At 42.9% G+C, this 14,860-nt stretch overlaps 1 protein-coding gene across 17 annotated transcripts in view; it reads right to left on the minus strand.

Moving 5' to 3' along the window:
- MTSS1 (MTSS I-BAR domain containing 1) overlaps positions 1-14,860 on the minus strand; it is a 125,823-nt gene that overhangs the window by 35,297 nt on the left and 75,666 nt on the right. The window lies entirely within an intron of this gene.

Raw genomic sequence — 14,860 nt, forward strand, 5'->3', positions numbered from 1 at the left:
CTCCGAGCTCTCCCTGCTCCTAAAACAAACACTCCTCTCTCCTGCTCACTGCCACCAGCGATACCAGCTCCGACACCGAGCTTCCCCTGCTCCCAGCACGGACCCTCCGCTCTCCTGCTCACTGCCACCAGCGATACCAGCTCCGACACCGAGCTTCCCCTGCTCCCAGCACGGACCCTCCGCTCCGCTCCCCACTGCCACCAGCGATACCAGCTCCCACCTGCCTATTAAACCCCCATGAAAATCTGATTCCATGTCAGTTTTGGTACTTCCTTAGTTCCCATTTGCAAGTCAAATCTATTATTTCAGGATAAAAACATCAACCTTCTTACGAACTGCTTCCAAACTGTAGTGCTCTCTGAACAGTGAATACATCAGCATCTATTTAGAAATCTTACTTGGTTTTTAGAATAGCCTTTGACTTGTATCATAAGAGTAAAACCTTTCCTAGGCTTTAAAAATAGTATTGCTCAAGTAAATTAAAAAAAAAAAAATCTTCCTAAGAAACTCTAACATATTTAAAACATGAAATCAAGTCACCATCCTCTTGCATTCTTGCAGAATTAAATCCTGTGCCCACAAAATGGCTCTGGAACAAAGACACTCAATAAACTGGAACAAATTGTGGCTATTTGGTATTGTTCAAAAAGATAAACAGAAAGTCCTTTGTCACTTGCCTGATTACTCATGTTTTTATAAGGAGCTTTTGAAATAATATTATTTAGTAACATCAAAGAGCTGTAGCCTCGTTGCATACAGGTGTGAAAAGCACACGCACTCCAGGCTGGATCTGTACCCATCTCTCACAGTGATGCTGCACTTGCACAAGCGGAGACAGACTCAGTAACTCAAAAAGCAATACTGAAGATGGAGAGAGGTGTAACAGGGAGGAATCAAGTGGAGAAAGAGGACAGCATCCACAAGAAACAGTGGATCTCTGTCCCAAAACAGACAGAATGGGCATTTTCCTCTGGATCCACTGCCAAATAAAAGTAATTTTATTTCAGAGCCTAATGTGGTAACAACTGCAATGGCAGAGAACAAATGAACCAAAAATTTCCCTGACTACCAGCAGGTAGTTTAAGCAAAAGTTAGGTTTTTAAGGTTGAAAACTCACTGAAATACTGGAATATTAAGGACCATCAATGGTTACGTGACATTGCTTTCCTAAGTCTGTTATATGAAAAAAAGAAGGGTCAGAACAATAAAGAAGGTATCAGAACAATATAAAGGAAATAAGGCACGACGTGTTTGGGGAGGCTAGGAAACAAGGGTCAGTTACTATTAATATTAAGTTCCAAGGTAACAGAATTTTAACTGAAACACAATCAAATATAAATATATCCCCTCAACATACAATACAGATGGATGGGCAAGGTCAACAGAACAGTCAAATGAAGTTCAGAGTGAAAAAAAAAAAACAAAAACCAAAAAACAAGCCACAACAAAATAAATTAAGCCTGGAATAAAGAGGTTTTTCCACGGAGAAAACCAAACGCAACTGGTTGGTGATGAGTGGGCTACTGGTTCTTCCCACCTTTTGAAACTTCATGTTATCCATAAGTGTTTACAAGAATATCAAAGGATGAGGTGTTAATTTTATTCTGTGAATGAAGACTACTCTAATGAACTGAAGGTAAAAGGAGAAGAAATGGTTTTGAGAAATTTTTGATGTTCCTTCTGGAAACAAGGTGTTGCTGAAGATGGGTTGAGGATTCTGCTTGGAAAGAAGAATGAGGGGTGCTGCTGAAGAGTTTCTGAGAGCTGAGCCAGCACCTCTGCTTGGTCAGCATGGACCCAGGGAAGGGTGCAAGGAGTGTGTCAGGGCTGGCAAGAGTCACCAGACTGAACAAAGGGCAGTACCAGCCCATTTTGTCCCACACCCAAATCCCACTGCTTCTCCTCAATGTATGAACGACTCCAACAGCACTGGAGTTAAACAGAGCTTTACTTCCCTGTTCCCAATTATATTAACTGTCAAGGATACAAATGCTTCCTGAGAAAGTAAAATTAAATACAGGCCTCTCCCCACCCCTTGATTTATTGAACTGGAGGACCACGGCCATCACCAATGCGTTCAGCTGTTCTTCCAGGAACACCTGCAGTGCCAAGGGTTTATCTCAGCTTTCAGCAGGTTATTGTGAGGGCTGGTTCCTACAGCAGAACTGCACTGATGCACCTTTCCAAAGCTGGGATCATCTGGCTACACAAACTGGCAGAAGGGAACCATTTTGTACCACTGCAGTGGTTTGAAAATATCCAAATGTAACAAGGGATGGTAATTTGGCTTTGTTTCTTTTCTCTAATATCAGCTGCTGTGAAGAAGACTCACATATGCTTTCTATAAATTACAGTTTGATGAGTAGTTTACTCACAGCTAGAGCGGGCAGTCAACATATGCACTCTGCACACAGAAATGGACCTTACAAGCAGCATTAATGTGTGTGCAAGTCCTGGTACTGGCTATGCACCCAAGCAATCAAAACCTCGCAACGAAGTGTACTGCAGTGGGCAATGCCACAGTTACACAAAACCTGCTTCGGCTTCAAATTAATTTATGGTTTATCTTTTCAAAACCTGCTCCGTAAGTGACCAATTGCCTACTAGCTCAAGGATGGAACCATGAGCCAGGCAGACAGAAGACCAGTGGAGATAACTTCTTTTTCAGTGCAATCAAACCACAAATGTGGTGGCAAAAAGAGCATCTGACAGAGAACTGTGTCAGGAATACCCCAAATGCACTGCCCATCTCCACTCATAAGCAGCTCCCTGGAAGAAAGTCATGACATCCTCCAGCAGCTGTAATTTCCCAAACAGAAATACTGAGGCCACACTAGCAATGCAAACTTTTCACCAAACCACAAGTATGTTGGGTGGGTGACCTGGGCTCCATTCATTGCCCTGCAGCTCTGAAGTCAAACTGCTGTGCCTTGGGCGCTCAGTTTATAAAATGAGGCTGTGAATTATCTGCTTCTCTGACATACTATCATAATTCATCCAGTAAGGCAAACAATGCCTGGGAACAGCGTAAATAATACTTCGAAACCGGAGATGAGAGCTGTATTCATCAGAAATCCCACTCAGAGAAAGTGGCTTAACAAAATGCTCCTGTCAAATTTGATTAGAAAGTGGGTGATAACATCAGCCTTATTTCTCATAAGTAAAAGGCAACTCTGCAAGGCAAAACGTGCCTTCACTCTCACCTTCCCTGCTTTTCCCTTTCCTGCCTAAGCCTGTAAAAGATCACAAACTTTTTACATGTGAGATAATTAAACAGAAATCTGTGGACCATGACACTACAATGAGTCCACTATAAAGACATAAATGATTTCTTTTGACACTTGCTTGTCATTCAACATCACAGAGAGACAACAGGGAAAGACTGTAGGAAAGAGACTCAATTGTTTTATGGGAGTCGTTATGTTTGTATTTAATGATGATCATATATCAAGTAAATGATTATTTGATGAAATGTGCAGCTGTACAACTGCATGGCCTCTATATACTCCAAACAACTCGCTACAATCAACCTCTTATCTTCCTCTTCTCACTTCACTGACGAGCAACTCCAGCAGGCTCAGAAGATGCTGCCTTTCAGAAGTGCTTTTAAGGTTCCAACTTACTAATGAGCTCACCTTTATCTTCAAGGCTACAGTCCAAATGTGCCAGGCACTTCCCTCTTTCCCAAAAGGGAGAGAATGATGAAAACCGGGTGTAATAGTTTTGTAATTTCAAAGTTATCAGAAGAGGCTTCCATTTTTGAGTAAAGATTAAAGTAGGAGCAGAGGGGAGACTGGATTATTAAATGTAGTTCTGAACATAGAGACTATGACAAATGACTAACAGTAGGACATTGTAAGCTAATGGCCATTTACTCAACCCTTATCCAAGCTCATGCTGCTAGAAGAGCAAGCAGTTTCCGTCTGATTACATGGGGTATGGACCTTGATCTTGCCAAACTTTTTATGCAGATGCCTCCATGGAAGTCAAGGATGATGGGATCAGTTCCAGAGTGTTACAGCAGACAGAGAAAAAAGGACAGCTTTTGCTTAAAACTGACTAGCACAGGTATTACTACTGGGGCAGAAACTTGAAAGTGGAGCTGTGGCAGCTCTCTATGTTCAGAGTGTCAACAGTCTCCAGGTAAGGCTTATAAGTTGGAAAACCAAATCGAAAATTGCAGACAACTGCAGATGTTGCTCAGCATCCACCAGGCAGGAAAAGAAAACAGGACACCCTTATTCCTGACAGCTGTGAGCCTTTCTGAGCAGCACTTGGTAAAGTCTCTAAAAGCTGCTGCTCAAAATCAGAAAAAAATTCCTGAGGCTTAAAAAAATAATTAATTTAGACATCTCTCAGTGAAGACTGGATCAACAAATGCAGATTCAAGGTCAAACTCACCTATGAATTTTAGATTAACCAAATTTAATAAAACAGCTCTGGCAGACCATTGTCATATACCACACCTCTGCAGTTATTGCAAAGGAACAGATTGCTTGCAATGTTTGGTCAAATTACTTGAAAAACATTTATAGAGGCCTGCTATGAAGTTCTCTGTCACATTTGCCAGAGCTCCACACAGTCCAGCTGAGAGGAAAATGCAGTGAGTGGCTTATTTTCTCATTTGCAGAAGAAGCTAACATTTGTTCAGGGATGGGACTAGCAGGATCTTGAACTGCATTGTCATTGATCTTAGATGACAAAGGAGTTGAGAAGAATGGCAGTGTCATCTTGCTGAAGCAGCAAAGAAGCCAAAGGAACAGGAAACGTGAGCCACCCCTAGCCCACAGCCTGCCCTGGTAACCACCAGCTTTCAGAAGTCCTTGTAACAGACTATGACCATGTTCCAGTCACTTGTTAAAGAATATGCAAGAAAGCTCTTATGACTTCCTCTGATCTTGCTTATTCCTTCAGTGAGCAGCATTTTTGCTTACTTTAGCTGTTCTTCTAGCTTAGCACTGGGCAAAATCCTCGCCCCATGGGAGTCAATACAAGTACTGCCATTAAGAAGCAGGGTCAGAATTCCACTCATGCACTACACAATCCATCCAACATATAAACATGGTCATGAACCAGCCCTGCTATGATCTCTGGACAGTTTGAGTTTAGCCAGCCTTCAGTGCATGAATGCAAAGTTCACCCGTGGCCCTCTTTGGCTTTGAAAGAGGATGTCACACATACAAGTGATAAAAGCACTTTGGGAAGGTTTAAGTTATCGTAGGATGCATCAGTTCAATTTCTGATAAACGAAGTCTGTCATTGACTCAAGAACTTGTAAAGAGACAAAATACATCACTGAACTGTGACATCCTGTCAAAGAGCAGCAGAAGTCCAGGCAGAAGTGCTTCTCAGGAACAAAATGCTCAAGTTTGAGGTGTTTGTGTCAGGAGTGCAAGCTGGCTTGCTCCCTCCTCCTCTCCCTTTCACAAATGTTGTTGCCAGCACAGACAGAATTTTGCTTCTGGTGATTTCTTGCAAGAATTAATATCCATCCCTCCTCACAGGTGCCTGTTATTCATTTTTATGAACCTAGAATTCTGCATCAAGTTTTTAATGCCACAAAACCAAAGCATGATTAAAACCAGATTTGTTTAGAAGAGCATATGCCACAACAGTGTTTTCCATTATTTACATTTTATTCTTTAAAATACAAATCGTTTCAGTACTGAAAACATACAGGGTCTGCTAAATATCTGTACTCACAATCAAGCTGTCCACTAATATTGTCCATACCTGTTCCCCATTTCTTTACAGATTTATAGCTAAATGTATTTCCAGAAACAGTCTGTGTATAGCTCAGCAAACCTTACAGTCTGAATCTGAGATACAATTTCTTTGCTCCAGATGCTGCAGCCATCAATGGCTCAAGGAAAGCAGGCGACACGAGTCACCAAGCTGGTGCTCTCAGTAAAAACCAGAACACGTTAATAAAAAGAACTCTGTAAGGAAAACAATTCCTGAAGCTGAAGAACACCAAGCCGAGGCTGTGTGCTAATCTGGAGTAACTCCTCACCTGTGCACAATCCCTAAATTGAGCGGCCAGCCAGCTCCACCAGCCAGGGATACTCGCTGCACTGAGGACCATACTCCACTTCATGCTCCAGATGGTGGAAAGATGGACATCTGGTTCAGGCCTATTTAGATAGCCAGACTCATTGATCTCCATACCTCCATGAATCTGGCTCTAAATGAACACTTAACGTCAGCCCAATGTGTGAAGAAGGCAGTAACTCAAGACACTTTTGTTCTTTTGAAGTACAGCTCCTTATTTTGCCTGGGCCCAGCGATGAACTGTGATGTAATCTGATTAGGTTACAGCAATATTCAATGAGGGGAAGGGATAATACACTTACAGCAAATGGCTTGGAACACCAACTGCAATTCCACTGCACGCTTGGCAAAACACATACTGTTTACTTAGAACTGACAACTCCCACAGAGGCTCTAAAAAGCTTACAAGGTCTTTCTCCTCTTATGTTTAGTTACTGGCCTCGCAGACACCTCTAGCCCCAAAATCCCCTTAACTGAGGTCTCCCAAACACCTGTGCTGCTGATCACAATCCAGCAAGGATTTCAGCTACTGATGGCTGCTGCCTCTGAAGCACAAAATCAAGCACCGCCAGGACAAGCAGGTGCAAAAAGCAGAAGAAAAATTTATTTTTAAATCCAAGTCAGCAGATCTAACTGAAACCCCACAGCAAGCAGATCTGCAAAAAAAGGCAGTGCTATTTTTACATGCTGTCACTTCTTCCAGCAGAGCACACTTCCTTAGTGAACTGAAAGATCATGAGGGTACAAAGGGAGGTAAAAATCATTCAAACCACCCCAAGAAATTATCAGTTCAAGACATTTTGGAGAATGTCTGTTATTTTTCAGTTATTTATACAGAGATACATCATCATCAACCCATCAAAAGGCTCAGTGCACACCTAAGCATTGAGTGCAACATCTCAGGCCCTGGGTGCAAGGGAACACTCTGTCCCTGCCCCAGCCCTAGGTATTCAGGGACATGGTTTCCTCTCCTGAGGCAATCTCATGCCTTTGCTCAGGGTTAATAATCTCTAACTGCAACTCATCCATACAGGGGAATGCTGGTGGTGCTTCAAAAGGCCATACATTCTCTTTTTGGTACTTTCTCAAGGCAGCTGCTCAGTGTGCTCCAAAGGCCATTTAAAAATCATCCCAAATATGCACTGAAATACCCATTATTCAACTTCATCCCCACTGATTTATTTACTGTGACTCGAAGCTCATTTCAACATGGCTTGGTAGAAGAGATTTAAAAACACACTGACTTCGCAGCCTTCTCCTCTAAACCCCAGGACACTCTGCAGTAGGCACATGGAGAACCTGTACACCTCTTTACTGATAGCTAAAGAATAACAGGAATCCAGTGTTTAGTTATCCAGATTGCCTCAAAGTTCATACTGCCTGGTATAAAGACAGTTGTGCTGTTTACCAGGTCAGCTATCAACCAGGTAACCGGTTTTGTCCTCACTGATAGGCTGTTTTTATTTTAAATTTGGCTGCATTCCATCAGCTTCCTCAGCCTTACTAAAATATAACGAATTTTCACAAAGGCAAAGGAGAATGTCACCACATGGGTTTGACACCAGCTGGCTGTTTCAGCCTGCAGTACAAAGGAATTTCATACACAACACTGAACTCAACTTAAAAAAAGAGATATTCCACCTGTTATAGAAAGTGAAATGAGGACAGCCATCTCCAAGCAGACGAACTGGAAATCTTTGTTCTTTTGGCCTGAAACTCAATAAATATATGTTCTTAAAAATACAGTAAACTCTGAAGTTTTGAATTTAGAAAAAGTACATTTTCTCCTTGTAAGCAGCAAGTGAAGTTCACAGAAGGCTGCAGGCAGAGGTGAGACATCTTACAAGCACAGGGCTGGGCTCACCAGATCTTTGGCTGCTTTGAATGCACAGATTCACATGCTCTGCAGGCAAACTCCTGTTTATCCCATGAATCCTTCCAAACAATCTATGCTGTCAGGCTGCATTTAAAGTGTGCCTGCTTAAACCATGAAGAGTGCAGCAGGAGAAAAGCTTTGATTCTCTGAGTCACAAAAAGGAAAAGGCACATCTTGTAGAAAAGCTCAAATGAAGCTGCCGTGGTGTACATGACATGCACAAGCACAGCATCCAGCACAACACTCAGCAGTGCTGACTGGCACGTGAACACCAAGGACATGTTTCTCTCTTTCTGCAAGGGCAGAAAAACTGCACTTCTTCTTGCAAACAAGCTCTGTTGAACTGTAGTGGACACACCTCAACCCCTGAAACAGCAGATGAACCTAATCTGGCTGGACTTGCCCACTGTGACCCAAACACCAGGTTTGTAAGACCTGGGCAGGAATTGCCCAGAGTGAAGTATCACTCCATCACCCTTAGTAGTGAGAACAACTGCAAGAAGGTTCAGAAAGCCAGGACCTGAATCAATGAGAAAGACTAGAAATCAAAAGGCAGAAGAAAAGCAAAAATTAATTAAGAACAGGGCTTTAAAAATCCTGACATTTAAACTTTGAAAGTAGAGCAGAAACTATCCTTCTCCATTGCTTTATCCATTCTCTCACTGCTGTACAGAACACCTTTAGAACCTCCTCTCACTGAGCCCCCAGGGAGAGGAGCAGCACGGTATTCACATCTTACACTCCATGCAGGATGAACATCCAGAGCACTATCAGTATCCTAGCCAAGTCCTACTCATCTTATAGCCTTGATGACCGGACCAACTGGGGCTGGGCAGCTTTAAACAAGGTTGCAATCAACATACAGAGTGCCGCTAAGGGTTTAGCAGTAGCATGTAAACCTATGTTAACACTCTAGTGGATACCCCTCTTTCCAGAGGAGGGAAGTCCCTGCTTCCCTCCAAAAACCGATGTAACACCTTTGGTTATTAGTCCTTCCTTTCAGTATCTCAGCACAAACCAGAGAGACAAGACTGGGAGTGACCTTGGGAGGCTGTCTGGTCTGCTCACTGCCTACTAAAGGCAGGGCCAATTTCCATGAGGTTCCTGCGGGTCTGTCCAGTCCAGCTTTTAAGTGTCTCTAGGGGTGGAGATGCCTGGGCTTCTCTTCCAGCTGCTGATTAGTGCCACTGTGAAAATTATTCTCCTTACCTAAAATCCAGAGTCCACTGTCCCAGCAGTTCAAACATACAGTTTTCCAAGCACCCCTGCCACTGCTTTGTCAACATAACAAGCAAATATATGTCGAAAGTGTTTATTTGTTTTATGCAAGTAAAAGCTTAGATATCAAAAGAATGTGAACACTCACCATAAGTACAAAACCCAGCATTATCACAACTGAGTCTACAAAAAAATGAAGTCTGTGCCATTTTGAAAATTACACAAAACCAAGTGAAGTTTACCTACATAAAGCAGCCAGCCCTATTGCTAACTTGCTTCATTTCTTCAGCTTTCTCCAAAAAATAACGAACAGCGCTTTACCAATAAGTTGATTTTAGCAGAGAAACATTCATCTGGTCATTTGACATCTCTGGTAATGCAGGAAATCCATCTAAACCTCACAACTCCTCACACGCTCCGATGCCCCCTTGTTCTTCCAACAGACCTCATCAACCTGCACCTACAAAACAGCTGGCTGTGCCCTACAGCTATTTATCTGGCCATTAAAGACAAGACTAGGTGCCAAATTTGGATGGAGGATTTCTGACCTAGGCTTTAAGCACTGTAATGCACAGGACTAGCATATAAATTACAAGTGTAAAGAAAGTGCTCAGAAATCCAGATATTGGAATGACCTCCTATTTAGAATTTATTAACTGTGTTCCCCCAGAGACTACCCTGATTTAGCACCATGTAACCCACATTCCAATATTTCACAGTGATATTGCTACATGAAAGGTTTCCCCTTACTTGCATCCTGCTCAACCATGTGAAGCAGGATCAATTCCACTAGCTCTTCTCTCAAAGACAGTCAGCCTGAGGACAGGTCACTCAGAAATCACACAGACAAACGTGCACACAGTCACAGAGTGTCTGAGGAAACCCACATTTGTATAACTGTGCTGGGCATGCTGAGAAAAGACTTGGATCACTCAACTCATTCCATGTGGTCTCAAATGCAGTTTGTAACACAAAAAGCCAACAGAGATGACGACATTTTAGTCTGCTAACAGGAGTGAGAACCCCCAGGTTTTGGAAGCTTTCAGTCTCGGGCTCTGGTCCCAAATCACCAGGTGTAAGCCTGACTCAAATCCACCTGCTGCTACCAGCGTGGTCAGCTCAGTCCTAGACTGAAAGGTTGAAGTCTTGCAAGACAATGAAAAATACAGGCTGCAGAATAAGGATGCAGCTGCTCTGAAAAGGTGCGCAGGGCAAGAGGGAGTGCAGAAAGGTAGGCAGTACTGAATGCCTACCTTCCCCTCATGGCTAGGCAGTAATGCTTTAAGGCACTGACTCATGAGCAGTGCTTTTCAAGACAATAGTGCAACATAACTCTTTGTTGCAACCAAATGTTTACAGAGCAAAGCACTTTTCACCTTGTACCCAGCAACCTCCATGTTGAGCTGCTCAACAACACTCCTGTAGCTGTATTTAGCATCTGCACTGAGAAGTAATTTATGGTTTTATTTAAGGAGAGCTTCTTGAAGGGGGCAAAGGTGCCTCAAATTGTTTTCCCCAGAGTAAAGTGCATCAGCAGACAGTTCCTGAGGAGCAGCTAACACCTGGGTGTTTAATAACACAATGCTGTTCTGTTTCCTGACAGTCTCTTGGGCATTGCAGGGTCAACACAGGGAAAACTTTTGCAAATTTGAAGTTGCAGTTAAAAAGAAAAACACATACACTTTTCACATCATTTATAAACTAGACACAACTTGTTCCAGAAAGAATCACTGTTTCTTCTGCTTGTACAAATACCTACCAACCAACTTAACCATGCTGGACAGCCAAACACTTTTACTGGTAACTAGTTTTGTTACCACAACATGCCAAAGTGAAAAGTAATAATGTGACAGTAGCAAGATTTAAAATATGTATTTTTTTAATGTGCTCGTTTTTCATGTGGTCAACTTCTGCAGTTACGCTCTGATAAGCGTGTCGTATCATCAGTCTTAATAGACTTCCAGTACAACAGCAGTTTCTGATTTATTCCTCCCCATCCCACATCCTCTTCAGAGTCCATTTCTATTTCAAGCATCAGTACCCAATGCCTGCAACATCTGCAGGTTGCCAGGCCAGTTTAGCTATGGAAAAATGGATACAAACTACTTGCCAACAGAAGAAAATACACTAGAAACTGCAAACTGGCTAGCCTGTGCTTTTTCCATCTATCTATAAATAGGGCAATGCCAACTGCTAATTAAAACAGACAGGTTCAAATGGTGCAATGGTGTAATCACAGTATGACATGTGTAAGTCTCTAAACATATATTAAAAAATGAGGCTAAAAAGCCCTCCAACACAAAGGCTGTAAATGGATAAGCACTCACAGCTTTTTACACTGTGTTAAGGAGAACAGAGAGCTGCCGATAGAGGCTTCTCTGCACAGAAGGCACAAGATATGCACCAAGAAGCACAGATAACACAGACCATGAGATGTGCTGTTCCATGGTACTACAGCCAGGCTCTCCTCAGGCTCCCGACGAGCCCTTGGGCTGCTGGAGTATCTGCTCATGACGTAAGCTGACAGTAACTGCAATGCAGCACTTGCACAGGCCACCAGCATCTCTGAATTCCTCTTCTGCAGCAGCAGCAGCACTGCCACTCATCCCGAGTGAACTCAAGGGCATGCCTTCCCAGAAATAATTGCCACATTTAATCTGTCCATTTCAATGCAATCCATTTCAGATACAACTGCTTGCAATAGGCTTTAGCCTAGATTTTTTGAACTGTTTGTTTAAAGTAGGTAAAATAAATGATTCAATTAAAAAGATAGCCCCCGAAGAACTGGTTTTTGAAACGGGAGTAAGGACGGCATAATTAGGTCTTGATGTAAGGAGTATTTCTCTGCTTAAAAAATAAACCTGTCCAAAAAAGTAGTTAGTCTCATTAATCTGGGATTCCCAACAGGATCAAAAGGCTATGAAAGGCATGGCTTGCAGGTCAGATGATAAAAAAAAGAAGAAAAAGGTACCTCAGTTGTCAACCCAGGATAAAACACTAGTACTCCCAGGGCATGCATTATTTTCTTCTATGGAAGATATGGCAAAACCCAACGGCAGCAGAAGTGGGAAGCACTAAAAATTCCTGTGGCAGACTTTTGAATTGTAAACATCAGTAAGAACAGAATCACACTGAAGGAGCTCCAATTTACCTATAAGCAAAGCTTTGTACCAGGACTGCTAAAATGCAGGTGAGCTAAGGGCAGATTTAGCCATAAAGCAATTTAAAAACGTATTGAGCTCCAAAGAAAGATATAGGAAGTTATCTGCTATGAAAATAATAGTAAAACTAATACTATTTAAAAGCAATTAGGAATCTAACTTAAGAGAAAACAGGTATAAATCAACATCAGCAATTACCCATCCAATGACTGCCCCTTACTAGAGGCAGCTCTTGCAAGTCAAATCAGCAGTCACAACGGGCAGGAAGAGGGAGAGGATCTCCATGGACACTTTTTTCTACCTATAACCAAATGTGTGAAGACTCCACTTTAAACCTGGAGTGCATGGAGAACATGGTATGATACAGCTTCCTTTGAAGTTTGGCTGCCTTTTGCAAAATAAAGAATAAACAACATCAAAAGAAATCAGCTTCCAAAAAAGGGTGAAGAGAATTTTCAGCAGAAGCTATTTTCCAAGAGGGCACCCCCTTCCATTAGCCTGTTCCCTGTCTGGAGTCACCTGCACAGAGTAACATGGACAGGTGCTCCTTAGCCAAATGTAGCTGTTGACTATTAAAATGCACATTTGCTTTAAGGTGCTGTTAACAGAGTTGCCCTGGATGCATTTCAAAAAACTTTAATACTATTGGCCTTTGTCAGTGTGAAACACTGCCTAGTTTCTAAATTGGGGGTACCTCAAATGCTTGAGGCAGGATAAGCACCTACTTCAGTAAATTCTCTGCCAAGGCATACCTCAAGAAAAAAATATATTGACACACAGGCAAAGACCTAAAGTACAATCTGCTCATTTAAAAATACATCCGCCATCAATTTATTCTGCCATCTGTTAGTGAGGTCAAAGGTCAATCCAAAATCTGCACAAGCCAGCAGCCCTCACAAGTGAGGGGCCTTTTTCCCTACAGCCAGCAGCACACGTTTGATGGGCTCAGGATCTAAGCCATTTCTTGGGCTCTATGGCCAAAGTGGTGCACTTTGAGCAAGACTGGCCAGGGACAGCCTCAGGCACACTGCAAACCCAGGCACAAATGGGGATCTCTGGAGGTACAGTAGGAAGCTGTTATCCATCCTACTCCTTTAGAAGTTTTGGGCCCTTCTGTCTCTGTGTTACTTACATGAATGTCTCCCCAACAGCAGTTCTGCAACCCTGGAAAAGGCCACTAGGGCATCCAAGGATCCCTCCTAAAAATAAGAATTCACTATAGATGAGGACACCCACTAGAAAGATGGGCATAAAGACAGAAACCAACACAGAGCATCTCCCAACACCTCACCACGTCAGACCATGGTGCATCTTCTCTCAGTTCACAAAATTGGTTTGTGTGGTTGCTGGCCACCCAGCTATCACAGGTTGGAAAAGACCTCCAAGATCATCAAGTCCAACTTTTTATAAAACATCAACTTGTCAACTAAACCACAGCACTAAATGCCATGTCCAGTAGTTTCTTTAACACTTCTAGGGATGGTAACTCCTCTACCTTCCTGGGCAGCCTGTACCAATGCTTAACCAACCACTCAGTGAAGAAATTCTTCCTGATGTCCAACCTTAACCTACCCTGGTGCAGTTTGAGATTCTTTCCTCTTGTCCTTTCACTTGTTTGCTGGGAGAAGAAACCAAACCCCACTTGGCTACAGCCACCTTTCAGAGAGTTGCAGAGAACTATAAAGTCCCCCTGACCCTCCTTTTCTGCAGACTAAACATCACCAGCTCCCTCAGCTGCTCCTCTTAGGACTTGTGCTCCAGCCCCTCTCCCAGGTCTGCTGCCCTTCTCTGGACATGTTCCAGCACCTCAATGTCCTTCTTGTAATGAGGGGCCCAAAACTGGATATGGGACTTGAGGTGTGGCCTCACAAGTGTTGACTACAAGGGGACAATCACTGCCCTGGTCCATCATCCCCAAGTCTGTTTCTGCTGGGCAGCTTTCCAGCCACCCTTCCTCAAGGCTGGAGGATTGCAAGGGGTTGTTGTGACCAAAGTACAAGACCCAGCACTTCAGCTTGTTGAACCTCATACCACTGGCCTTGGCCCATTGATTCAGCTTGTCCAGGTCGTTCTACAAGAACAAAAACTTGGCAGCTGTTAGGAAACATGTTGTTCTGACACCTTGCTCTCTCTGGCCCAGTCCAAAGTAAGGCAATGGTCAAGCATAAAACATGCCAGTGGTCTATCAGTGTAGCACAGCCAACACTTCCAAAAGAAAAAATTTCCAGGCTTAAGTCACATACAGTCTTTAATGCAGCCTCTCAGGGTAATTTATAGCAGGATACACTTCCTGCCATAAAACAGACATATACAGAAAATACCATAAACTTCCTTCAAAATCTATATTTAAATTGGAGTGCTAACACTCTGCTGATATTGTGGGTGACATCCGCTGCACTCACTGGCTTCTGAAGTGACCTAGAGGTTTAGATGCTTTAGCATGGCTTGCTGTTATTTTATCTGCAAGTTTTCCTCCACCATCATCTGAATGCTTCTCTAGGAGAGCCACCAAGGCAAGCACCACCTGTCCTGGTGACTCACAGCAGTGAACTGG

Source organism: Sturnus vulgaris, chromosome 1 (genome assembly GCF_052056855.1).
Source record: "Sturnus vulgaris isolate bStuVul1 chromosome 1, bStuVul1.hap1, whole genome shotgun sequence".
NCBI lineage: Eukaryota > Metazoa > Chordata > Aves > Passeriformes > Sturnidae > Sturnus > Sturnus vulgaris.